The sequence below is a fragment of the Triturus cristatus genome, chromosome 2_1 (assembly GCF_964204655.1).
Source record: "Triturus cristatus chromosome 2_1, aTriCri1.1, whole genome shotgun sequence".
In the NCBI taxonomy this organism is placed as follows: Eukaryota; Metazoa; Chordata; class Amphibia; order Caudata; family Salamandridae; genus Triturus; species Triturus cristatus.
The window spans coordinates 365,700,313-365,721,599 of record NC_140581.1 but is presented as its reverse complement, the minus strand read 5'-3'; the positions used below and the strand labels follow the sequence as shown (position 1 = coordinate 365,721,599).

At 60.0% G+C, this 21,287-nt stretch overlaps 22 non-coding genes across 22 annotated transcripts; all 22 read right to left on the bottom strand.

Annotated features, from left to right (window-relative positions):
• Positions 1 to 753: 753 nt before the first annotated feature.
• LOC146864390 (U1 spliceosomal RNA) lies at positions 754 to 917 on the bottom strand. The gene has a single exon (XR_014977597.1). It is a non-coding gene; the product is annotated as a U1 spliceosomal RNA (small nuclear RNA).
• A 617-nt stretch (positions 918 to 1,534) lies between these two features.
• LOC146864389 (U1 spliceosomal RNA) lies at positions 1,535 to 1,698 on the bottom strand. The gene has a single exon (XR_014977596.1). It is a non-coding gene; the product is annotated as a U1 spliceosomal RNA (small nuclear RNA).
• A 914-nt stretch (positions 1,699 to 2,612) lies between these two features.
• On the bottom strand, positions 2,613 to 2,776 carry LOC146864388 (U1 spliceosomal RNA). The gene has a single exon (XR_014977589.1). It is a non-coding gene; the product is annotated as a U1 spliceosomal RNA (small nuclear RNA).
• Positions 2,777 to 3,393: 617 nt separating this feature from the next.
• Positions 3,394 to 3,557, bottom strand: LOC146864387 (U1 spliceosomal RNA). The gene has a single exon (XR_014977578.1). It is a non-coding gene; the product is annotated as a U1 spliceosomal RNA (small nuclear RNA).
• A 914-nt stretch (positions 3,558 to 4,471) lies between these two features.
• LOC146864386 (U1 spliceosomal RNA) lies at positions 4,472 to 4,635 on the bottom strand. Its single transcript, XR_014977566.1, has one exon. It is a non-coding gene; the product is annotated as a U1 spliceosomal RNA (small nuclear RNA).
• Positions 4,636 to 5,252: 617 nt separating this feature from the next.
• On the bottom strand, positions 5,253 to 5,416 carry LOC146864385 (U1 spliceosomal RNA). The gene has a single exon (XR_014977388.1). It is a non-coding gene; the product is annotated as a U1 spliceosomal RNA (small nuclear RNA).
• A 914-nt stretch (positions 5,417 to 6,330) lies between these two features.
• LOC146864384 (U1 spliceosomal RNA) lies at positions 6,331 to 6,494 on the bottom strand. The gene has a single exon (XR_014977555.1). It is a non-coding gene; the product is annotated as a U1 spliceosomal RNA (small nuclear RNA).
• A 914-nt stretch (positions 6,495 to 7,408) lies between these two features.
• On the bottom strand, positions 7,409 to 7,572 carry LOC146864383 (U1 spliceosomal RNA). Its single transcript, XR_014977544.1, has one exon. It is a non-coding gene; the product is annotated as a U1 spliceosomal RNA (small nuclear RNA).
• Positions 7,573 to 8,189: 617 nt separating this feature from the next.
• LOC146864382 (U1 spliceosomal RNA) lies at positions 8,190 to 8,353 on the bottom strand. Its single transcript, XR_014977533.1, has one exon. It is a non-coding gene; the product is annotated as a U1 spliceosomal RNA (small nuclear RNA).
• Positions 8,354 to 9,267: 914 nt separating this feature from the next.
• Positions 9,268 to 9,431, bottom strand: LOC146864381 (U1 spliceosomal RNA). The gene has a single exon (XR_014977530.1). It is a non-coding gene; the product is annotated as a U1 spliceosomal RNA (small nuclear RNA).
• A 617-nt stretch (positions 9,432 to 10,048) lies between these two features.
• On the bottom strand, positions 10,049 to 10,212 carry LOC146864380 (U1 spliceosomal RNA). Its single transcript, XR_014977529.1, has one exon. It is a non-coding gene; the product is annotated as a U1 spliceosomal RNA (small nuclear RNA).
• A 914-nt stretch (positions 10,213 to 11,126) lies between these two features.
• Positions 11,127 to 11,290, bottom strand: LOC146864379 (U1 spliceosomal RNA). The gene has a single exon (XR_014977528.1). It is a non-coding gene; the product is annotated as a U1 spliceosomal RNA (small nuclear RNA).
• A 617-nt stretch (positions 11,291 to 11,907) lies between these two features.
• Positions 11,908 to 12,071, bottom strand: LOC146864378 (U1 spliceosomal RNA). Its single transcript, XR_014977527.1, has one exon. It is a non-coding gene; the product is annotated as a U1 spliceosomal RNA (small nuclear RNA).
• A 914-nt stretch (positions 12,072 to 12,985) lies between these two features.
• On the bottom strand, positions 12,986 to 13,149 carry LOC146864377 (U1 spliceosomal RNA). The gene has a single exon (XR_014977526.1). It is a non-coding gene; the product is annotated as a U1 spliceosomal RNA (small nuclear RNA).
• Positions 13,150 to 14,063: 914 nt separating this feature from the next.
• Positions 14,064 to 14,227, bottom strand: LOC146864376 (U1 spliceosomal RNA). Its single transcript, XR_014977525.1, has one exon. It is a non-coding gene; the product is annotated as a U1 spliceosomal RNA (small nuclear RNA).
• A 617-nt stretch (positions 14,228 to 14,844) lies between these two features.
• On the bottom strand, positions 14,845 to 15,008 carry LOC146864375 (U1 spliceosomal RNA). The gene has a single exon (XR_014977523.1). It is a non-coding gene; the product is annotated as a U1 spliceosomal RNA (small nuclear RNA).
• Positions 15,009 to 15,922: 914 nt separating this feature from the next.
• LOC146864374 (U1 spliceosomal RNA) lies at positions 15,923 to 16,086 on the bottom strand. Its single transcript, XR_014977522.1, has one exon. It is a non-coding gene; the product is annotated as a U1 spliceosomal RNA (small nuclear RNA).
• Positions 16,087 to 16,703: 617 nt separating this feature from the next.
• Positions 16,704 to 16,867, bottom strand: LOC146864373 (U1 spliceosomal RNA). Its single transcript, XR_014977521.1, has one exon. It is a non-coding gene; the product is annotated as a U1 spliceosomal RNA (small nuclear RNA).
• Positions 16,868 to 17,781: 914 nt separating this feature from the next.
• Positions 17,782 to 17,945, bottom strand: LOC146864372 (U1 spliceosomal RNA). The gene has a single exon (XR_014977520.1). It is a non-coding gene; the product is annotated as a U1 spliceosomal RNA (small nuclear RNA).
• A 617-nt stretch (positions 17,946 to 18,562) lies between these two features.
• LOC146864371 (U1 spliceosomal RNA) lies at positions 18,563 to 18,726 on the bottom strand. Its single transcript, XR_014977519.1, has one exon. It is a non-coding gene; the product is annotated as a U1 spliceosomal RNA (small nuclear RNA).
• A 914-nt stretch (positions 18,727 to 19,640) lies between these two features.
• Positions 19,641 to 19,804, bottom strand: LOC146864370 (U1 spliceosomal RNA). The gene has a single exon (XR_014977518.1). It is a non-coding gene; the product is annotated as a U1 spliceosomal RNA (small nuclear RNA).
• A 617-nt stretch (positions 19,805 to 20,421) lies between these two features.
• LOC146864369 (U1 spliceosomal RNA) lies at positions 20,422 to 20,585 on the bottom strand. The gene has a single exon (XR_014977517.1). It is a non-coding gene; the product is annotated as a U1 spliceosomal RNA (small nuclear RNA).
• Between the last annotated feature and the right edge of the window lie 702 nt (positions 20,586 to 21,287).

Genomic DNA, 21,287 nt, shown 5'->3' with positions numbered 1-21,287 from the left:
GCAGCTACCCACAGCAGCTTCCCACAGGCCTCGGCCGGCCAGCAACATTTGCATGTCCACGCCCACCGGCAGCGCCAATCAGGGCCCTGCTTTCGCTATGCTGCACCTTGCTGACACGGGTGGGGGAAAGCCAGGGCTACAGCAAGCACAGAAGGGCGATTGCCATGTCGACTTTGGGCCCAGAAGCAGAGATTTGGGGCTTTTGAAGCCTAAGAGCTGCCACTGAGGCCGCCTCTAGAGGTATGCAGTGCCCTGTTGCCTGGCTAGGCCCCAGTCGACTGCTTGTGGCTGAAAGCCAGGGACAAACAGGCCTGCAAGCGAGCAGGGGTTCTCGCCCTGAGCCCCTCACGCCTTCCCGAACGCTCCCAAACGCTGCCGACAGAACCCTCGCCGGGCAGAGCCCTCGCCGGGCCACGGCCTGGGGTCCTCAGCCAGAGTCTGGGCCTGGGGAGGCTAGGGCGAGGCAAGAGGCTGGCAGCCAGGCCACAGCCCCAGGGGGGCGATGGAAAGGAGCAGACATGTCACCTGGCCAGGGCCTACTTCCCTGTCTCTGGATAGGTCCCCAGAGTGGGAGGCTGCAGCTATCCCATCATTCCCCAGGCTCAGTACTTAGCATGTGATTCCCTCTTGCCCACGCCCCCGCCCCCCTCCAATCCAGCCGCAGCACCCCAGAAAGAACACAGAAGACGAGAAAGGGTGCTCCAGACTCCTTTTTATTTTTTTTTCCTTTTTGTCTTTCTTGAAACCAGAGATCAGGGGAAAGCGCGAACGCAGTCCCCCACTACCAGAAATTATGCAGTCGAGTATCCCGCATTTGGGGACATCGCAGGGGTCAGCACATCCGAAGTGCAATGGATGAGCCTCACCCTGGGAGAACCACCTTCGTGATCATGGTGTCTCCCCTGCCAGGTAAGTATGAGTTGGAAGGGGACAGGGTGAGGGCGGGCCGCTGGGCATCTCCCCGCAGAGCGAGGGTGGCATTCACACAGGCAAGGCCTGAGGCCGGGCGAAGCAGAGCATGGGCATTGTGGGGCGCAAGGTGACCAGCCAAGGCCCCTGTGCCCACTTTGGAAAGCGCGCAGCTACCCACAGCAGCTTCCCACAGGCCTCGGCCGGCCAGCAACATTTGCATGTCCACGCCCACCGGCAGCGCCAATCAGGGCCCTGCTTTCGCTATGCTGCACCTTGCTGACACGGGTGGGGGAAAGCCAGGGCTACAGCAAGCACACGAGAGGGCTTGGCAGGCCTAAATCGGGCCCAAAAGCAGATTTTTCAGGCCCTTTAAACTGTGCACAAGCAAAGGCTTTCGCAAGCACAACAGAGGGCTTGCCAGGTCGAAATCGGGCCCAGAAGCACGTTTCTAAGCCCTGAGCCAGCATCCCCAGGCTTGTAAATTTGCATATCTAATTGGCCCTCGCCCACTCCCCATTCCAGCCAGCTTACAGCACCCTGGACGGACCACAAGAAACGTCAAAGGGTGCTCCAGACTCCTTTTTATTTTTTTTTCCTTTTTGTCTTTCTTGAAACCAGAGATCAGGGGAAAGCGCGAACGCAGTCCCCCACTACCAGAAATTATGCAGTCGAGTATCCCGCATTTGGGGACATCGCAGGGGTCAGCACATCCGAAGTGCAATGGATGAGCCTCACCCTGGGAGAACCACCTTCGTGATCATGGTGTCTCCCCTGCCAGGTAAGTATGAGTTGGAAGGGGACAGGGTGAGGGCGGGCCGCTGGGCATCTCCCCGCAGAGCGAGGGTGGCATTCACACAGGCAAGGCCTGAGGCCGGGCGAAGCAGAGCATGGGCATTGTGGGGCGCAAGGTGACCAGCCAAGGCCCCTGTGCCCACTTTGGAAAGCGCGCAGCTACCCACAGCAGCTTCCCACAGGCCTCGGCCGGCCAGCAACATTTGCATGTCCACGCCCACCGGCAGCGCCAATCAGGGCCCTGCTTTCGCTATGCTGCACCTTGCTGACACGGGTGGGGGAAAGCCAGGGCTACAGCAAGCACAGAAGGGCGATTGCCATGTCGACTTTGGGCCCAGAAGCAGAGATTTGGGGCTTTTGAAGCCTAAGAGCTGCCACTGAGGCCGCCTCTAGAGGTATGCAGTGCCCTGTTGCCTGGCTAGGCCCCAGTCGACTGCTTGTGGCTGAAAGCCAGGGACAAACAGGCCTGCAAGCGAGCAGGGGTTCTCGCCCTGAGCCCCTCACGCCTTCCCGAATGCTCCCAAACGCTGCCGACAGAACCCTCGCCGGGCAGAGCCCTCGCCGGGCCACGGCCTGGGGTCCTCAGCCAGAGTCTGGGCCTGGGAAGGCTAGGGCGAGGCAAGAGGCTGGCAGCCAGGCCACAGCCCCAGGGGGGCGATGGAAAGGAGCAGACATGTCACCTGGCCAGGGCCTACTTCCCTGTCTCTGGATAGGTCCCCAGAGTGGGAGGCTGCAGCTATCCCATCATTCCCCAGGCTCAGTACTTAGCATGTGATTCCCTCTTGCCCACGCCCCCGCCCCCCTCCAATCCAGCCGCAGCACCCCAGAAAGAACACAGAAGACGAGAAAGGGTGCTCCAGACTCCTTTTTATTTTTTTTTCCTTTTTGTCTTTCTTGAAACCAGAGATCAGGGGAAAGCGCGAACGCAGTCCCCCACTACCAGAAATTATGCAGTCGAGTATCCCGCATTTGGGGACATCGCAGGGGTCAGCACATCCGAAGTGCAATGGATGAGCCTCACCCTGGGAGAACCACCTTCGTGATCATGGTGTCTCCCCTGCCAGGTAAGTATGAGTTGGAAGGGGACAGGGTGAGGGCGGGCCGCTGGGCATCTCCCCGCAGAGCGAGGGTGGCATTCACACAGGCAAGGCCTGAGGCCGGGCGAAGCAGAGCATGGGCATTGTGGGGCGCAAGGTGACCAGCCAAGGCCCCTGTGCCCACTTTGGAAAGCGCGCAGCTACCCACAGCAGCTTCCCACAGGCCTCGGCCGGCCAGCAACATTTGCATGTCCACGCCCACCGGCAGCGCCAATCAGGGCCCTGCTTTCGCTATGCTGCACCTTGCTGACACGGGTGGGGGAAAGCCAGGGCTACAGCAAGCACACGAGAGGGCTTGGCAGGCCTAAATCGGGCCCAAAAGCAGATTTTTCAGGCCCTTTAAACTGTGCACAAGCAAAGGCTTTCGCAAGCACAACAGAGGGCTTGCCAGGTCGAAATCGGGCCCAGAAGCACGTTTCTAAGCCCTGAGCCAGCATCCCCAGGCTTGTAAATTTGCATATCTAATTGGCCCTCGCCCACTCCCCATTCCAGCCAGCTTACAGCACCCTGGACGGACCACAAGAAACGTCAAAGGGTGCTCCAGACTCCTTTTTATTTTTTTTTCCTTTTTGTCTTTCTTGAAACCAGAGATCAGGGGAAAGCGCGAACGCAGTCCCCCACTACCAGAAATTATGCAGTCGAGTATCCCGCATTTGGGGACATCGCAGGGGTCAGCACATCCGAAGTGCAATGGATGAGCCTCACCCTGGGAGAACCACCTTCGTGATCATGGTGTCTCCCCTGCCAGGTAAGTATGAGTTGGAAGGGGACAGGGTGAGGGCGGGCCGCTGGGCATCTCCCCGCAGAGCGAGGGTGGCATTCACACAGGCAAGGCCTGAGGCCGGGCGAAGCAGAGCATGGGCATTGTGGGGCGCAAGGTGACCAGCCAAGGCCCCTGTGCCCACTTTGGAAAGCGCGCAGCTACCCACAGCAGCTTCCCACAGGCCTCGGCCGGCCAGCAACATTTGCATGTCCACGCCCACCGGCAGCGCCAATCAGGGCCCTGCTTTCGCTATGCTGCACCTTGCTGACACGGGTGGGGGAAAGCCAGGGCTACAGCAAGCACAGAAGGGCGATTGCCATGTCGACTTTGGGCCCAGAAGCAGAGATTTGGGGCTTTTGAAGCCTAAGAGCTGCCACTGAGGCCGCCTCTAGAGGTATGCAGTGCCCTGTTGCCTGGCTAGGCCCCAGTCGACTGCTTGTGGCTGAAAGCCAGGGACAAACAGGCCTGCAAGCGAGCAGGGGTTCTCGCCCTGAGCCCCTCACGCCTTCCCGAACGCTCCCAAACGCTGCAGACAGAACCCTCGCCGGGCAGAGCCCTCGCCGGGCCACGGCCTGGGGTCCTCAGCCAGAGTCTGGGCCTGGGAAGGCTAGGGCGAGGCAAGAGGCTGGCAGCCAGGCCACAGCCCCAGGGGGGCGATGGAAAGGAGCAGACATGTCACCTGGCCAGGGCCTACTTCCCTGTCTCTGGATAGGTCCCCAGAGTGGGAGGCTGCAGCTATCCCATCATTCCCCAGGCTCAGTACTTAGCATGTGATTCCCTCTTGCCCACGCCCCCGCCCCCCTCCAATCCAGCCGCAGCACCCCAGAAAGAACACAGAAGACGAGAAAGGGTGCTCCAGACTCCTTTTTATTTTTTTTTCCTTTTTGTCTTTCTTGAAACCAGAGATCAGGGGAAAGCGCGAACGCAGTCCCCCACTACCAGAAATTATGCAGTCGAGTATCCCGCATTTGGGGACATCGCAGGGGTCAGCACATCCGAAGTGCAATGGATGAGCCTCACCCTGGGAGAACCACCTTCGTGATCATGGTGTCTCCCCTGCCAGGTAAGTATGAGTTGGAAGGGGACAGGGTGAGGGCGGGCCGCTGGGCATCTCCCCGCAGAGCGAGGGTGGCATTCACACAGGCAAGGCCTGAGGCCGGGCGAAGCAGAGCATGGGCATTGTGGGGCGCAAGGTGACCAGCCAAGGCCCCTGTGCCCACTTTGGAAAGCGCGCAGCTACCCACAGCAGCTTCCCACAGGCCTCGGCCGGCCAGCAACATTTGCATGTCCACGCCCACCGGCAGCGCCAATCAGGGCCCTGCTTTCGCTATGCTGCACCTTGCTGACACGGGTGGGGGAAAGCCAGGGCTACAGCAAGCACACGAGAGGGCTTGGCAGGCCTAAATCGGGCCCAAAAGCAGATTTTTCAGGCCCTTTAAACTGTGCACAAGCAAAGGCTTTCGCAAGCACAACAGAGGGCTTGCCAGGTCGAAATCGGGCCCAGAAGCACGTTTCTAAGCCCTGAGCCAGCATCCCCAGGCTTGTAAATTTGCATATCTAATTGGCCCTCGCCCACTCCCCATTCCAGCCAGCTTACAGCACCCTGGACGGACCACAAGAAACGTCAAAGGGTGCTCCAGACTCCTTTTTATTTTTTTTTCCTTTTTGTCTTTCTTGAAACCAGAGATCAGGGGAAAGCGCGAACGCAGTCCCCCACTACCAGAAATTATGCAGTCGAGTATCCCGCATTTGGGGACATCGCAGGGGTCAGCACATCCGAAGTGCAATGGATGAGCCTCACCCTGGGAGAAACACCTTCGTGATCATGGTGTCTCCCCTGCCAGGTAAGTATGAGTTGGAAGGGGACAGGGTGAGGGCGGGCCGCTGGGCATCTCCCCGCAGAGCGAGGGTGGCATTCACACAGGCAAGGCCTGAGGCCGGGCGAAGCAGAGCATGGGCATTGTGGGGCGCAAGGTGACCAGCCAAGGCCCCTGTGCCCACTTTGGAAAGCGCGCAGCTACCCACAGCAGCTTCCCACAGGCCTCGGCCGGCCAGCAACATTTGCATGTCCACGCCCACCGGCAGCGCCAATCAGGGCCCTGCTTTCGCTATGCTGCACCTTGCTGACACGGGTGGGGGAAAGCCAGGGCTACAGCAAGCACAGAAGGGCGATTGCCATGTCGACTTTGGGCCCAGAAGCAGAGATTTGGGGCTTTTGAAGCCTAAGAGCTGCCACTGAGGCCGCCTCTAGAGGTATGCAGTGCCCTGTTGCCTGGCTAGGCCCCAGTCGACTGCTTGTGGCTGAAAGCCAGGGACAAACAGGCCTGCAAGCGAGCAGGGGTTCTCGCCCTGAGCCCCTCACGCCTTCCCGAACGCTCCCAAACGCTGCCGACAGAACCCTCGCCGGGCAGAGCCCTCGCCGGGCCACGGCCTGGGGTCCTCAGCCAGAGTCTGGGCCTGGGAAGGCTAGGGCGAGGCAAGAGGCTGGCAGCCAGGCCACAGCCCCAGGGGGGCGATGGAAAGGAGCAGACATGTCACCTGGCCAGGGCCTACTTCCCTGTCTCTGGATAGGTCCCCAGAGTGGGAGGCTGCAGCTATCCCATCATTCCCCAGGCTCAGTACTTAGCATGTGATTCCCTCTTGCCCACGCCCCCGCCCCCCTCCAATCCAGCCGCAGCACCCCAGAAAGAACACAGAAGACGAGAAAGGGTGCTCCAGACTCCTTTTTATTTTTTTTTCCTTTTTGTCTTTCTTGAAACCAGAGATCAGGGGAAAGCGCGAACGCAGTCCCCCACTACCAGAAATTATGCAGTCGAGTATCCCGCATTTGGGGACATCGCAGGGGTCAGCACATCCGAAGTGCAATGGATGAGCCTCACCCTGGGAGAACCACCTTCGTGATCATGGTGTCTCCCCTGCCAGGTAAGTATGAGTTGGAAGGGGACAGGGTGAGGGCGGGCCGCTGGGCATCTCCCCGCAGAGCGAGGGTGGCATTCACACAGGCAAGGCCTGAGGCCGGGCGAAGCAGAGCATGGGCATTGTGGGGCGCAAGGTGACCAGCCAAGGCCCCTGTGCCCACTTTGGAAAGCGCGCAGCTACCCACAGCAGCTTCCCACAGGCCTCGGCCGGCCAGCAACATTTGCATGTCCACGCCCACCGGCAGCGCCAATCAGGGCCCTGCTTTCGCTATGCTGCACCTTGCTGACACGGGTGGGGGAAAGCCAGGGCTACAGCAAGCACAGAAGGGCGATTGCCATGTCGACTTTGGGCCCAGAAGCAGAGATTTGGGGCTTTTGAAGCCTAAGAGCTGCCACTGAGGCCGCCTCTAGAGGTATGCAGTGCCCTGTTGCCTGGCTAGGCCCCAGTCGACTGCTTGTGGCTGAAAGCCAGGGACAAACAGGCCTGCAAGCGAGCAGGGGTTCTCGCCCTGAGCCCCTCACGCCTTCCCGAACGCTCCCAAACGCTGCAGACAGAACCCTCGCCGGGCAGAGCCCTCGCCGGGCCACGGCCTGGGGTCCTCAGCCAGAGTCTGGGCCTGGGAAGGCTAGGGCGAGGCAAGAGGCTGGCAGCCAGGCCACAGCCCCAGGGGGGCGATGGAAAGGAGCAGACATGTCACCTGGCCAGGGCCTACTTCCCTGTCTCTGGATAGGTCCCCAGAGTGGGAGGCTGCAGCTATCCCATCATTCCCCAGGCTCAGTACTTAGCATGTGATTCCCTCTTGCCCACGCCCCCGCCCCCCTCCAATCCAGCCGCAGCACCCCAGAAAGAACACAGAAGACGAGAAAGGGTGCTCCAGACTCCTTTTTATTTTTTTTTCCTTTTTGTCTTTCTTGAAACCAGAGATCAGGGGAAAGCGCGAACGCAGTCCCCCACTACCAGAAATTATGCAGTCGAGTATCCCGCATTTGGGGACATCGCAGGGGTCAGCACATCCGAAGTGCAATGGATGAGCCTCACCCTGGGAGAACCACCTTCGTGATCATGGTGTCTCCCCTGCCAGGTAAGTATGAGTTGGAAGGGGACAGGGTGAGGGCGGGCCGCTGGGCATCTCCCCGCAGAGCGAGGGTGGCATTCACACAGGCAAGGCCTGAGGCCGGGCGAAGCAGAGCATGGGCATTGTGGGGCGCAAGGTGACCAGCCAAGGCCCCTGTGCCCACTTTGGAAAGCGCGCAGCTACCCACAGCAGCTTCCCACAGGCCTCGGCCGGCCAGCAACATTTGCATGTCCACGCCCACCGGCAGCGCCAATCAGGGCCCTGCTTTCGCTATGCTGCACCTTGCTGACACGGGTGGGGGAAAGCCAGGGCTACAGCAAGCACACGAGAGGGCTTGGCAGGCCTAAATCGGGCCCAAAAGCAGATTTTTCAGGCCCTTTAAACTGTGCACAAGCAAAGGCTTTCGCAAGCACAACAGAGGGCTTGCCAGGTCGAAATCGGGCCCAGAAGCACGTTTCTAAGCCCTGAGCCAGCATCCCCAGGCTTGTAAATTTGCATATCTAATTGGCCCTCGCCCACTCCCCATTCCAGCCAGCTTACAGCACCCTGGACGGACCACAAGAAACGTCAAAGGGTGCTCCAGACTCCTTTTTATTTTTTTTTCCTTTTTGTCTTTCTTGAAACCAGAGATCAGGGGAAAGCGCGAACGCAGTCCCCCACTACCAGAAATTATGCAGTCGAGTATCCCGCATTTGGGGACATCGCAGGGGTCAGCACATCCGAAGTGCAATGGATGAGCCTCACCCTGGGAGAACCACCTTCGTGATCATGGTGTCTCCCCTGCCAGGTAAGTATGAGTTGGAAGGGGACAGGGTGAGGGCGGGCCGCTGGGCATCTCCCCGCAGAGCGAGGGTGGCATTCACACAGGCAAGGCCTGAGGCCGGGCGAAGCAGAGCATGGGCATTGTGGGGCGCAAGGTGACCAGCCAAGGCCCCTGTGCCCACTTTGGAAAGCGCGCAGCTACCCACAGCAGCTTCCCACAGGCCTCGGCCGGCCAGCAACATTTGCATGTCCACACCCACCGGCAGCGCCAATCAGGGCCCTGCTTTCGCTATGCTGCACCTTGCTGACACGGGTGGGGGAAAGCCAGGGCTACAGCAAGCACAGAAGGGCGATTGCCATGTCGACTTTGGGCCCAGAAGCAGAGATTTGGGGCTTTTGAAGCCTAAGAGCTGCCACTGAGGCCGCCTCTAGAGGTATGCAGTGCCCTGTTGCCTGGCTAGGCCCCAGTCGACTGCTTGTGGCTGAAAGCCAGGGACAAACAGGCCTGCAAGCGAGCAGGGGTTCTCGCCCTGAGCCCCTCACGCCTTCCCGAACGCTCCCAAACGCTGCCGACAGAACCCTCGCCGGGCAGAGCCCTCGCCGGGCCACGGCCTGGGGTCCTCAGCCAGAGTCTGGGCCTGGGGAGGCTAGGGCGAGGCAAGAGGCTGGCAGCCAGGCCACAGCCCCAGGGGGGCGATGGAAAGGAGCAGACATGTCACCTGGCCAGGGCCTACTTCCCTGTCTCTGGATAGGTCCCCAGAGTGGGAGGCTGCAGCTATCCCATCATTCCCCAGGTTCAGTACTTAGCATGTGATTCCCTCTTGCCCACGCCCCCGCCCCCCTCCAATCCAGCCGCAGCACCCCAGAAAGAACACAGAAGACGAGAAAGGGTGCTCCAGACTCCTTTTTATTTTTTTTTCCTTTTTGTCTTTCTTGAAACCAGAGATCAGGGGAAAGCGCGAACGCAGTCCCCCACTACCAGAAATTATGCAGTCGAGTATCCCGCATTTGGGGACATCGCAGGGGTCAGCACATCCGAAGTGCAATGGATGAGCCTCACCCTGGGAGAACCACCTTCGTGATCATGGTGTCTCCCCTGCCAGGTAAGTATGAGTTGGAAGGGGACAGGGTGAGGGCGGGCCGCTGGGCATCTCCCCGCAGAGCGAGGGTGGCATTCACACAGGCAAGGCCTGAGGCCGGGCGAAGCAGAGCATGGGCATTGTGGGGCGCAAGGTGACCAGCCAAGGCCCCTGTGCCCACTTTGGAAAGCGCGCAGCTACCCACAGCAGCTTCCCACAGGCCTCGGCCGGCCAGCAACATTTGCATGTCCACGCCCACCGGCAGCGCCAATCAGGGCCCTGCTTTCGCTATGCTGCACCTTGCTGACACGGGTGGGGGAAAGCCAGGGCTACAGCAAGCACACGAGAGGGCTTGGCAGGCCTAAATCGGGCCCAAAAGCAGATTTTTCAGGCCCTTTAAACTGTGCACAAGCAAAGGCTTTCGCAAGCACAACAGAGGGCTTGCCAGGTCGAAATCGGGCCCAGAAGCACGTTTCTAAGCCCTGAGCCAGCATCCCCAGGCTTGTAAATTTGCATATCTAATTGGCCCTCGCCCACTCCCCATTCCAGCCAGCTTACAGCACCCTGGACGGACCACAAGAAACGTCAAAGGGTGCTCCAGACTCCTTTTTATTTTTTTTTCCTTTTTGTCTTTCTTGAAACCAGAGATCAGGGGAAAGCGCGAACGCAGTCCCCCACTACCAGAAATTATGCAGTCGAGTATCCCGCATTTGGGGACATCGCAGGGGTCAGCACATCCGAAGTGCAATGGATGAGCCTCACCCTGGGAGAACCACCTTCGTGATCATGGTGTCTCCCCTGCCAGGTAAGTATGAGTTGGAAGGGGACAGGGTGAGGGCGGGCCGCTGGGCATCTCCCCGCAGAGCGAGGGTGGCATTCACACAGGCAAGGCCTGAGGCCGGGCGAAGCAGAGCATGGGCATTGTGGGGCGCAAGGTGACCAGCCAAGGCCCCTGTGCCCACTTTGGAAAGCGCGCAGCTACCCACAGCAGCTTCCCACAGGCCTCGGACGGCCAGCAACATTTGCATGTCCACGCCCACCGGCAGCGCCAATCAGGGCCCTGCTTTCGCTATGCTGCACCTTGCTGACACGGGTGGGGGAAAGCCAGGGCTACAGCAAGCACAGAAGGGCGATTGCCATGTCGACTTTGGGCCCAGAAGCAGAGATTTGGGGCTTTTGAAGCCTAAGAGCTGCCACTGAGGCCGCCTCTAGAGGTATGCAGTGCCCTGTTGCCTGGCTAGGCCCCAGTCGACTGCTTGTGGCTGAAAGCCAGGGACAAACAGGCCTGCAAGCGAGCAGGGGTTCTCGCCCTGAGCCCCTCACGCCTTCCCGAACGCTCCCAAACGCTGCCGACAGAACCCTCGCCGGGCAGAGCCCTCGCCGGGCCACGGCCTGGGGTCCTCAGCCAGAGTCTGGGCCTGGGAAGGCTAGGGCGAGGCAAGAGGCTGGCAGCCAGGCCACAGCCCCAGGGGGGCGATGGAAAGGAGCAGACATGTCACCTGGCCAGGGCCTACTTCCCTGTCTCTGGATAGGTCCCCAGAGTGGGAGGCTGCAGCTATCCCATCATTCCCCAGGCTCAGTACTTAGCATGTGATTCCCTCTTGCCCACGCCCCCGCCCCCCTCCAATCCAGCCGCAGCACCCCAGAAAGAACACAGAAGACGAGAAAGGGTGCTCCAGACTCCTTTTTATTTTTTTTTCCTTTTTGTCTTTCTTGAAACCAGAGATCAGGGGAAAGCGCGAACGCAGTCCCCCACTACCAGAAATTATGCAGTCGAGTATCCCGCATTTGGGGACATCGCAGGGGTCAGCACATCCGAAGTGCAATGGATGAGCCTCACCCTGGGAGAACCACCTTCGTGATCATGGTGTCTCCCCTGCCAGGTAAGTATGAGTTGGAAGGGGACAGGGTGAGGGCGGGCCGCTGGGCATCTCCCCGCAGAGCGAGGGTGGCATTCACACAGGCAAGGCCTGAGGCCGGGCGAAGCAGAGCATGGGCATTGTGGGGCGCAAGGTGACCAGCCAAGGCCCCTGTGCCCACTTTGGAAAGCGCGCAGCTACCCACAGCAGCTTCCCACAGGCCTCGGCCGGCCAGCAACATTTGCATGTCCACGCCCACCGGCAGCGCCAATCAGGGCCCTGCTTTCGCTATGCTGCACCTTGCTGACACGGGTGGGGGAAAGCCAGGGCTACAGCAAGCACACGAGAGGGCTTGGCAGGCCTAAATCGGGCCCAAAAGCAGATTTTTCAGGCCCTTTAAACTGTGCACAAGCAAAGGCTTTCGCAAGCACAACAGAGGGCTTGCCAGGTCGAAATCGGGCCCAGAAGCACGTTTCTAAGCCCTGAGCCAGCATCCCCAGGCTTGTAAATTTGCATATCTAATTGGCCCTCGCCCACTCCCCATTCCAGCCAGCTTACAGCACCCTGGACGGACCACAAGAAACGTCAAAGGGTGCTCCAGACTCCTTTTTATTTTTTTTTCCTTTTTGTCTTTCTTGAAACCAGAGATCAGGGGAAAGCGCGAACGCAGTCCCCCACTACCAGAAATTATGCAGTCGAGTATCCCGCATTTGGGGACATCGCAGGGGTCAGCACATCCGAAGTGCAATGGATGAGCCTCACCCTGGGAGAACCACCTTCGTGATCATGGTGTCTCCCCTGCCAGGTAAGTATGAGTTGGAAGGGGACAGGGTGAGGGCGGGCCGCTGGGCATCTCCCCGCAGAGCGAGGGTGGCATTCACACAGGCAAGGCCTGAGGCCGGGCGAAGCAGAGCATGGGCATTGTGGGGCGCAAGGTGACCAGCCAAGGCCCCTGTGCCCACTTTGGAAAGCGCGCAGCTACCCACAGCAGCTTCCCACAGGCCTCGGCCGGCCAGCAACATTTGCATGTCCACGCCCACCGGCAGCGCCAATCAGGGCCCTGCTTTCGCTATGCTGCACCTTGCTGACACGGGTGGGGGAAAGCCAGGGCTACAGCAAGCACAGAAGGGCGATTGCCATGTCGACTTTGGGCCCAGAAGCAGAGATTTGGGGCTTTTGAAGCCTAAGAGCTGCCACTGAGGCCGCCTCTAGAGGTATGCAGTGCCCTGTTGCCTGGCTAGGCCCCAGTCGACTGCTTGTGGCTGAAAGCCAGGGACAAACAGGCCTGCAAGCGAGCAGGGGTTCTCGCCCTGAGCCCCTCACGCCTTCCCGAACGCTCCCAAACGCTGCCGACAGAACCCTCGCCGGGCAGAGCCCTCGCCGGGCCACGGCCTGGGGTCCTCAGCCAGAGTCTGGGCCTGGGAAGGCTAGGGCGAGGCAAGAGGCTGGCAGCCAGGCCACAGCCCCAGGGGGGCGATGGAAAGGAGCAGACATGTCACCTGGCCAGGGCCTACTTCCCTGTCTCTGGATAGGTCCCCAGAGTGGGAGGCTGCAGCTATCCCATCATTCCCCAGGCTCAGTACTTAGCATGTGATTCCCTCTTGCCCACGCCCCCGCCCCCCTCCAATCCAGCCGCAGCACCCCAGAAAGAACACAGAAGACGAGAAAGGGTGCTCCAGACTCCTTTTTATTTTTTTTTCCTTTTTGTCTTTCTTGAAACCAGAGATCAGGGGAAAGCGCGAACGCAGTCCCCCACTACCAGAAATTATGCAGTCGAGTATCCCGCATTTGGGGACATCGCAGGGGTCAGCACATCCGAAGTGCAATGGATGAGCCTCACCCTGGGAGAACCACCTTCGTGATCATGGTGTCTCCCCTGCCAGGTAAGTATGAGTTGGAAGGGGACAGGGTGAGGGCGGGCCGCTGGGCATCTCCCCGCAGAGCGAGGGTGGCATTCACACAGGCAAGGCCTGAGGCCGGGCGAAGCAGAGCATGGGCATTGTGGGGCGCAAGGTGACCAGCCAAGGCCCCTGTGCCCACTTTGGAAAGCGCGCAGCTACCCACAGCAGCTTCCCACAGGCCTCGGCCGGCCAGCAACATTTGCATGTCCACGCCCACCGGCAGCGCCAATCAGGGCCCTGCTTTCGCTATGCTGCACCTTGCTGACACGGGTGGGGGAAAGCCAGGGCTACAGCAAGCACAGAAGGGCGATTGCCATGTCGACTTTGGGCCCAGAAGCAGAGATTTGGGGCTTTTGAAGCCTAAGAGCTGCCACTGAGGCCGCCTCTAGAGGTATGCAGTGCCCTGTTGCCTGGCTAGGCCCCAGTCGACTGCTTGTGGCTGAAAGCCAGGGACAAACAGGCCTGCAAGCGAGCAGGGGTTCTCGCCCTGAGCCCCTCACGCCTTCCCGAACGCTCCCAAACGCTGCAGACAGAACCCTCGCCGGGCAGAGCCCTCGCCGGGCCACGGCCTGGGGTCCTCAGCCAGAGTCTGGGCCTGGGAAGGCTAGGGCGAGGCAAGAGGCTGGCAGCCAGGCCACAGCCCCAGGGGGGCGATGGAAAGGAGCAGACATGTCACCTGGCCAGGGCCTACTTCCCTGTCTCTGGATAGGTCCCCAGAGTGGGAGGCTGCAGCTATCCCATCATTCCCCAGGCTCAGTACTTAGCATGTGATTCCCTCTTGCCCACGCCCCCGCCCCCCTCCAATCCAGCCGCAGCACCCCAGAAAGAACACAGAAGACGAGAAAGGGTGCTCCAGACTCCTTTTTATTTTTTTTTCCTTTTTGTCTTTCTTGAAACCAGAGATCAGGGGAAAGCGCGAACGCAGTCCCCCACTACCAGAAATTATGCAGTCGAGTATCCCGCATTTGGGGACATCGCAGGGGTCAGCACATCCGAAGTGCAATGGATGAGCCTCACCCTGGGAGAACCACCTTCGTGATCATGGTGTCTCCCCTGCCAGGTAAGTATGAGTTGGAAGGGGACAGGGTGAGGGCGGGCCGCTGGGCATCTCCCCGCAGAGCGAGGGTGGCATTCACACAGGCAAGGCCTGAGGCCGGGCGAAGCAGAGCATGGGCATTGTGGGGCGCAAGGTGACCAGCCAAGGCCCCTGTGCCCACTTTGGAAAGCGCGCAGCTACCCACAGCAGCTTCCCACAGGCCTCGGCCGGCCAGCAACATTTGCATGTCCACGCCCACCGGCAGCGCCAATCAGGGCCCTGCTTTCGCTATGCTGCACCTTGCTGACACGGGTGGGGGAAAGCCAGGGCTACAGCAAGCACACGAGAGGGCTTGGCAGGCCTAAATCGGGCCCAAAAGCAGATTTTTCAGGCCCTTTAAACTGTGCACAAGCAAAGGCTTTCGCAAGCACAACAGAGGGCTTGCCAGGTCGAAATCGGGCCCAGAAGCACGTTTCTAAGCCCTGAGCCAGCATCCCCAGGCTTGTAAATTTGCATATCTAATTGGCCCTCGCCCACTCCCCATTCCAGCCAGCTTACAGCACCCTGGACGGACCACAAGAAACGTCAAAGGGTGCTCCAGACTCCTTTTTATTTTTTTTTCCTTTTTGTCTTTCTTGAAACCAGAGATCAGGGGAAAGCGCGAACGCAGTCCCCCACTACCAGAAATTATGCAGTCGAGTATCCCGCATTTGGGGACATCGCAGGGGTCAGCACATCCGAAGTGCAATGGATGAGCCTCACCCTGGGAGAACCACCTTCGTGATCATGGTGTCTCCCCTGCCAGGTAAGTATGAGTTGGAAGGGGACAGGGTGAGGGCGGGCCGCTGGGCATCTCCCCGCAGAGCGAGGGTGGCATTCACACAGGCAAGGCCTGAGGCCGGGCGAAGCAGAGCATGGGCATTGTGGGGCGCAAGGTGACCAGCCAAGGCCCCTGTGCCCACTTTGGAAAGCGCGCAGCTACCCACAGCAGCTTCCCACAGGCCTCGGCCGGCCAGCAACATTTGCATGTCCACACCCACCGGCAGCGCCAATCAGGGCCCTGCTTTCGCTATGCTGCACCTTGCTGACACGGGTGGGGGAAAGCCAGGGCTACAGCAAGCACAGAAGGGCGATTGCCATGTCGACTTTGGGCCCAGAAGCAGAGATTTGGGGCTTTTGAAGCCTAAGAGCTGCCACTGAGGCCGCCTCTAGAGGTATGCAGTGCCCTGTTGCCTGGCTAGGCCCCAGTCGACTGCTTGTGGCTGAAAGCCAGGGACAAACAGGCCTGCAAGCGAGCAGGGGTTCTCGCCCTGAGCCCCTCACGCCTTCCCGAACGCTCCCAAACGCTGCCGACAGAACCCTCGCCGGGCAGAGCCCTCGCCGGGCCACGGCCTGGGGTCCTCAGCCAGAGTCTGGGCCTGGGGAGGCTAGGGCGAGGCAAGAGGCTGGCAGCCAGGCCACAGCCCCAGGGGGGCGATGGAAAGGAGCAGACATGTCACCTGGCCAGGGCCTACTTCCCTGTCTCTGGATAGGTCCCCAGAGTGGGAGGCTGCAGCTATCCCATCATTCCCCAGGTTCAGTACTTAGCATGTGATTCCCTCTTGCCCACGCCCCCGCCCCCCTCCAATCCAGCCGCAGCACCCCAGAAAGAACACAGAAGACGAGAAAGGGTGCTCCAGACTCCTTTTTATTTTTTTTTCCTTTTTGTCTTTCTTGAAACCAGAGATCAGGGGAAAGCGCGAACGCAGTCCCCCACTACCAGAAATTATGCAGTCGAGTATCCCGCATTTGGGGACATCGCAGGGGTCAGCACATCCGAAGTGCAATGGATGAGCCTCACCCTGGGAGAACCACCTTCGTGATCATGGTGTCTCCCCTGCCAGGTAAGTATGAGTTGGAAGGGGACAGGGTGAGGGCGGGCCGCTGGGCATCTCCCCGCAGAGCGAGGGTGGCATTCACACAGGCAAGGCCTGAGGCCGGGCGAAGCAGAGCATGGGCATTGTGGGGCGCAAGGTGACCAGCCAAGGCCCCTGTGCCCACTTTGGAAAGCGCGCAGCTACCCACAGCAGCTTCCCACAGGCCTCGGCCGGCCAGCAACATTTGCATGTCCACGCCCACCGGCAGCGCCAATCAGGGCCCTGCTTTCGCTATGCTGCACCTTGCTGACACGGGTGGGGGAAAGCCAGGGCTACAGCAAGCACACGAGAGGGCTTGGCAGGCCTAAATCGGGCCCAAAAGCAGATTTTTCAGGCCCTTTAAACTGTGCACAAGCAAAGGCTTTCGCAAGCACAACAGAGGGCTTGCCAGGTCGAAATCGGGCCCAGAAGCACGTTTCTAAGCCCTGAGCCAGCATCCCCAGGCTTGTAAATTTGCATATCTAATTGGCCCTCGCCCACTCCCCATTCCAGCCAGCTTACAGCACCCTGGACGGACCACAAGAAACGTCAAAGGGTGCTCCAGACTCCTTTTTATTTTTTTTTCCTTTTTGTCTTTCTTGAAACCAGAGATCAGGGGAAAGCGCGAACGCAGTCCCCCACTACCAGAAATTATGCAGTCGAGTATCCCGCATTTGGGGACATCGCAGGGGTCAGCACATCCGAAGTGCAATGGATGAGCCTCACCCTGGGAGAACCACCTTCGTGATCATGGTGTCTCCCCTGCCAGGTAAGTATGAGTTGGAAGGGGACAGGGTGAGGGCGGGCCGCTGGGCATCTCCCCGCAGAGCGAGGGTGGCATTCACACAGGCAAGGCCTGAGGCCGGGCGAAGCAGAGCATGGGCATTGTGGGGCGCAAGGTGACCAGCCAAGGCCCCTGTGCCCACTTTGGAAAGCGCGCAGCTACCCACAGCAGCTTCCCACAGGCCTCGGACGGCCAGCAACATTTGCATGTCCACGCCCACCGGCAGCGCCAATCAGGGCCCTGCTTTCGCTATGCTGCACCTTGCTGACACGGGTGGGGGAAAGCCAGGGCTACAGCAAGCACAGAAGGGCGATTGCCATGTCGACTTTGGGCCCAGAAGCAGAGATTTGGGGCTTTTGAAGCCTAAGAGCTGCCACTGAGGCCGCCTCTAGAGGTATGCAGTGCCCTGTTGCCTGGCTAGGCCCCAGTCGACTGCTTGTGGCTGAAAGCCAGGGACAAACAGGCCTGCAAGCGAGCAGGGGTTCTCGCCCTGAGCCCCTCACGCCTTCCCGAACGCTCCCAAACGCTGCAGACAGAACCCTCGCCGGGCAGAGCCCTCGCCGGGCCACGGCCTGGGGTCCTCAGCCAGAGTCTGGGCCTGGGAAGGCTAGGGCGAGGCAAGAGGCTGGCAGCCAGGCCACAGCCCCAGGGGGGCGATGGAAAGGAGCAGACATGTCACCTGGCCAGGGCCTACTTCCCTGTCTCTGGATAGGTCCCCAGAGTGGGAGGCTGCAGCTATCCCATCATTCCCCAGGCTCAGTACTTAGCATGTGATTCCCTCTTGCCCACGCCCCCGCCCCCCTCCAATCCAGCCGCAGCACCCCAGAAAGAACACAGAAGACGAGAAAGGGTGCTCCAGACTCCTTTTTTTTTTTTTTTCCTTTTTGTCTTTCTTGAAACCAGAGATCAGGGGAAAGCGCGAACGCAGTCCCCCACTACCAGAAATTATGCAGTCGAGTATCCCGCATTTGGGGACATCGCAGGGGTCAGCACATCCGAAGTGCAATGGATGAGCCTCACCCTGGGAGAACCACCTTCGTGATCATGGTGTCTCCCCTGCCAGGTAAGTATGAGTTGGAAGGGGACAGGGTGAGGGCGGGCCGCTGGGCATCTCCCCGCAGAGCGAGGGTGGCATTCACACAGGCAAGGCCTGAGGCCGGGCGAAGCAGAGCATGGGCATTGTGAGGCGCAAGGTGACCAGCCAAGGCCCCTGTGCCCACTTTGGAAAGCGCGCAGCTACCCACAGCAGCTTCCCACAGGCCTCGGCCGGCCAGCAACATTTGCATGTCCACGCCCACCGGCAGCGCCAATCAGGGCCCTGCTTTCGCTATGCTGCACCTTGCTGACACGGGTGGGGGAAAGCCAGGGCTACAGCAAGCACACGAGAGGGCTTGGCAGGCCTAAATCGGGCCCAAAAGCAGATTTTTCAGGCCCTTTAAACTGTGCACAAGCAAAGGCTTTCGCAAGCACAACAGAGGGCTTGCCAGGTCGAAATCGGGCCCAGAAGCACGTTTCTAAGCCCTGAGCCAGCATCCCCAGGCTTGTAAATTTGCATATCTAATTGGCCCTCGCCCACTCCCCATTCCAGCCAGCTTACAGCACCCTGGACGGACCACAAGAAACGTCAAAGGGTGCTCCAGACTCCTTTTTATTTTTTTTTCCTTTTTGTCTTTCTTGAAACCAGAGATCAGGGGAAAGCGCGAACGCAGTCCCCCACTACCAGAAATTATGCAGTCGAGTATCCCGCATTTGGGGACATCGCAGGGGTCAGCACATCCGAAGTGCAATGGATGAGCCTCACCCTGGGAGAACCACCTTCGTGATCATGGTGTCTCCCCTGCCAGGTAAGTATGAGTTGGAAGGGGACAGGGTGAGGGCGGGCCGCTGGGCATCTCCCCGCAGAGCGAGGGTGGCATTCACACAGGCAAGGCCTGAGGCCGGGCGAAGCAGAGCATGGGCATTGTGGGGCGCAAGGTGACCAGCCAAGGCCCCTGTGCCCACTTTGGAAAGCGCGCAGCTACCCACAGCAGCTTCCCACAGGCCTCGGCCGGCCAGCAACATTTGCATGTCCACGCCCACCGGCAGCGCCAATCAGGGCCCTGCTTTCGCTATGCTGCACCTTGCTGACACGGGTGGGGGAAAGCCAGGGCTACAGCAAGCACAGAAGGGCGATTGCCATGTCGACTTTGGGCCCAGAAGCAGAGATTTGGGGCTTTTGAAGCCTAAGAGCTGCCACTGAGGCCGCCTCTAGAGGTATGCAGTGCCCTGTTGCCTGGCTAGGCCCCAGTCGACTGCTTGTGGCTGAAAGCCAGGGACAAACAGGCCTGCAAGCGAGCAGGGGTTCTCGCCCTGAGCCCCTCACGCCTTCCCGAACGCTCCCAAACGCTGCAGACAGAACCCTCGCCGGGCAGAGCCCTCGCCGGGCCACGGCCTGGGGTCCTCAGCCAGAGTCTGGGCCTGGGAAGGCTAGGGCGAGGCAAGAGGCTGGCAGCCAGGCCACAGCCCCAGGGGGGCGATGGAAAGGAGCAGACATGTCACCTGGCCAGGGCCTACTTCCCTGTCTCTGGATAGGTCCCCAGAGTGGGAGGCTGCAGCTATCCCATCATTCCCCAGGCTCAGTACTTAGCATGTGATTCCCTCTTGCCCACGCCCCCGCCCCCCTCCAATCCAGCCGCAGCACCCCAGAAAGAACACAGAAGACGAGAAAGGGTGCTCCAGACTCCTTTTTATTTTTTTTTCCTTTTTGTCTTTCTTGAAACCAGAGATCAGGGGAAAGCGCGAACGCAGTCCCCCACTACCAGAAATTATGCAGTCGAGTATCCCGCATTTGGGGACATCGCAGGGGTCAGCACATCCGAAGTGCAATGGATGAGCCTCACCCTGGGAGAACCACCTTCGTGATCATGGTGTCTCCCCTGCCAGGTAAGTATGAGTTGGAAGGGGACAGGGTGAGGGCGGGCCGCTGGGCATCTCCCCGCAGAGCGAGGGTGGCATTCACACAGGCAAGGCCTGAGGCCGGGCGAAGCAGAGCATGGGCATTGTGGGGCGCAAGGTGACCAGCCAAGGCCCCTGTGCCCACTTTGGAAAGCGCGCAGCTACCCACAGCAGCTTCCCACAGGCCTCGGCCGGCCAGCAACATTTGCATGTCCACGCCCACCGGCAGCGCCAATCAGGGCCCTGCTTTCGCTATGCTGCACCTTGCTGACACGGGTGGGGGAAAGCCAGGGCTACAGCAAGCACACGAGAGGGCTTGGCAGGCCTAAATCGGGCCCAAAAGCAGATTTTTCAGGCCCTTTAAACTGTGCACAAGCAAAGGCTTTCGCAAGCACAACAGAGGGCTTGCCAGGTCGAAATCGGGCCCAGAAGCACGTTTCTAAGCCCTGAGCCAGCATCCCCAGGCTTGTAAATTTGCATATCTAATTGGCCCTCGCCCACTCCCCATTCCAGCCAGCTTACAGCACCCTGGACGGACCACAAGAAACGTCAAAGGGTGCTCCAGACTCCTTTTTATTTTTTTTTCCTTTTTGTCTTTCTTGAAACCAGAGATCAGGGGAAAGCGCGAACGCAGTCCCCCACTACCAGAAATTATGCAGTCGAGTATCCCGCATTTGGGGACATCGCAGGGGTCAGCACATCCGAAGTGCAATGGATGAGCCTCACCCTGGGAGAACCACCTTCGTGATCATGGTGTCTCCCCTGCCAGGTAAGTATGAGTTGGAAGGGGACAGGGTGAGGGCGGGCCGCTGGGCATCTCCCCGCAGAGCGAGGGTGGCATTCACACAGGCAAGGCCTGAGGCCGGGCGAAGCAGAGCATGGGCATTGTGGGGCGCAAGGTGACCAGCCAAGGCCCCTGTGCCCACTTTGGAAAGCGCGCAGCTACCCACAGCAGCTTCCCACAGGCCTCGGCCGGCCAGCAACATTTGCATGTCCACACCCACCGGCAGCGCCAATCAGGGCCCTGCTTTCGCTATGCTGCACCTTGCTGACACGGGTGGGGGAAAGCCAGGGCTACAGCAAGCACAGAAGGGCGATTGCCATGTCGACTTTGGGCCCAGAAGCAGAGATTTGGGGCTTTTGAAGCCTAAGAGCTGCCACTGAGGCCGCCTCTAGAGGTATGCAGTGCCCTGTTGCCTGGCTAGGCCCCAGTCGACTGCTTGTGGCTGAAAGCCAGGGACAAACAGGCCTGCAAGCGAGCAGGGGTTCTCGCCCTGAGCCCCTCACGCCTTCCCGAACGCTCCCAAACGCTGCCGACAGAACCCTCGCCGGGCAGAGCCCTCGCCGGGCCACGGCCTGGGGTCCTCAGCCAGAGTCTGGGCCTGGGGAGGCTAGGGCGAGGCAAGAGGCTGGCAGCCAGGCCACAGCCCCAGGGGGGCGATGGAAAGGAGCAGACATGTCACCTGGCCAGGGCCTACT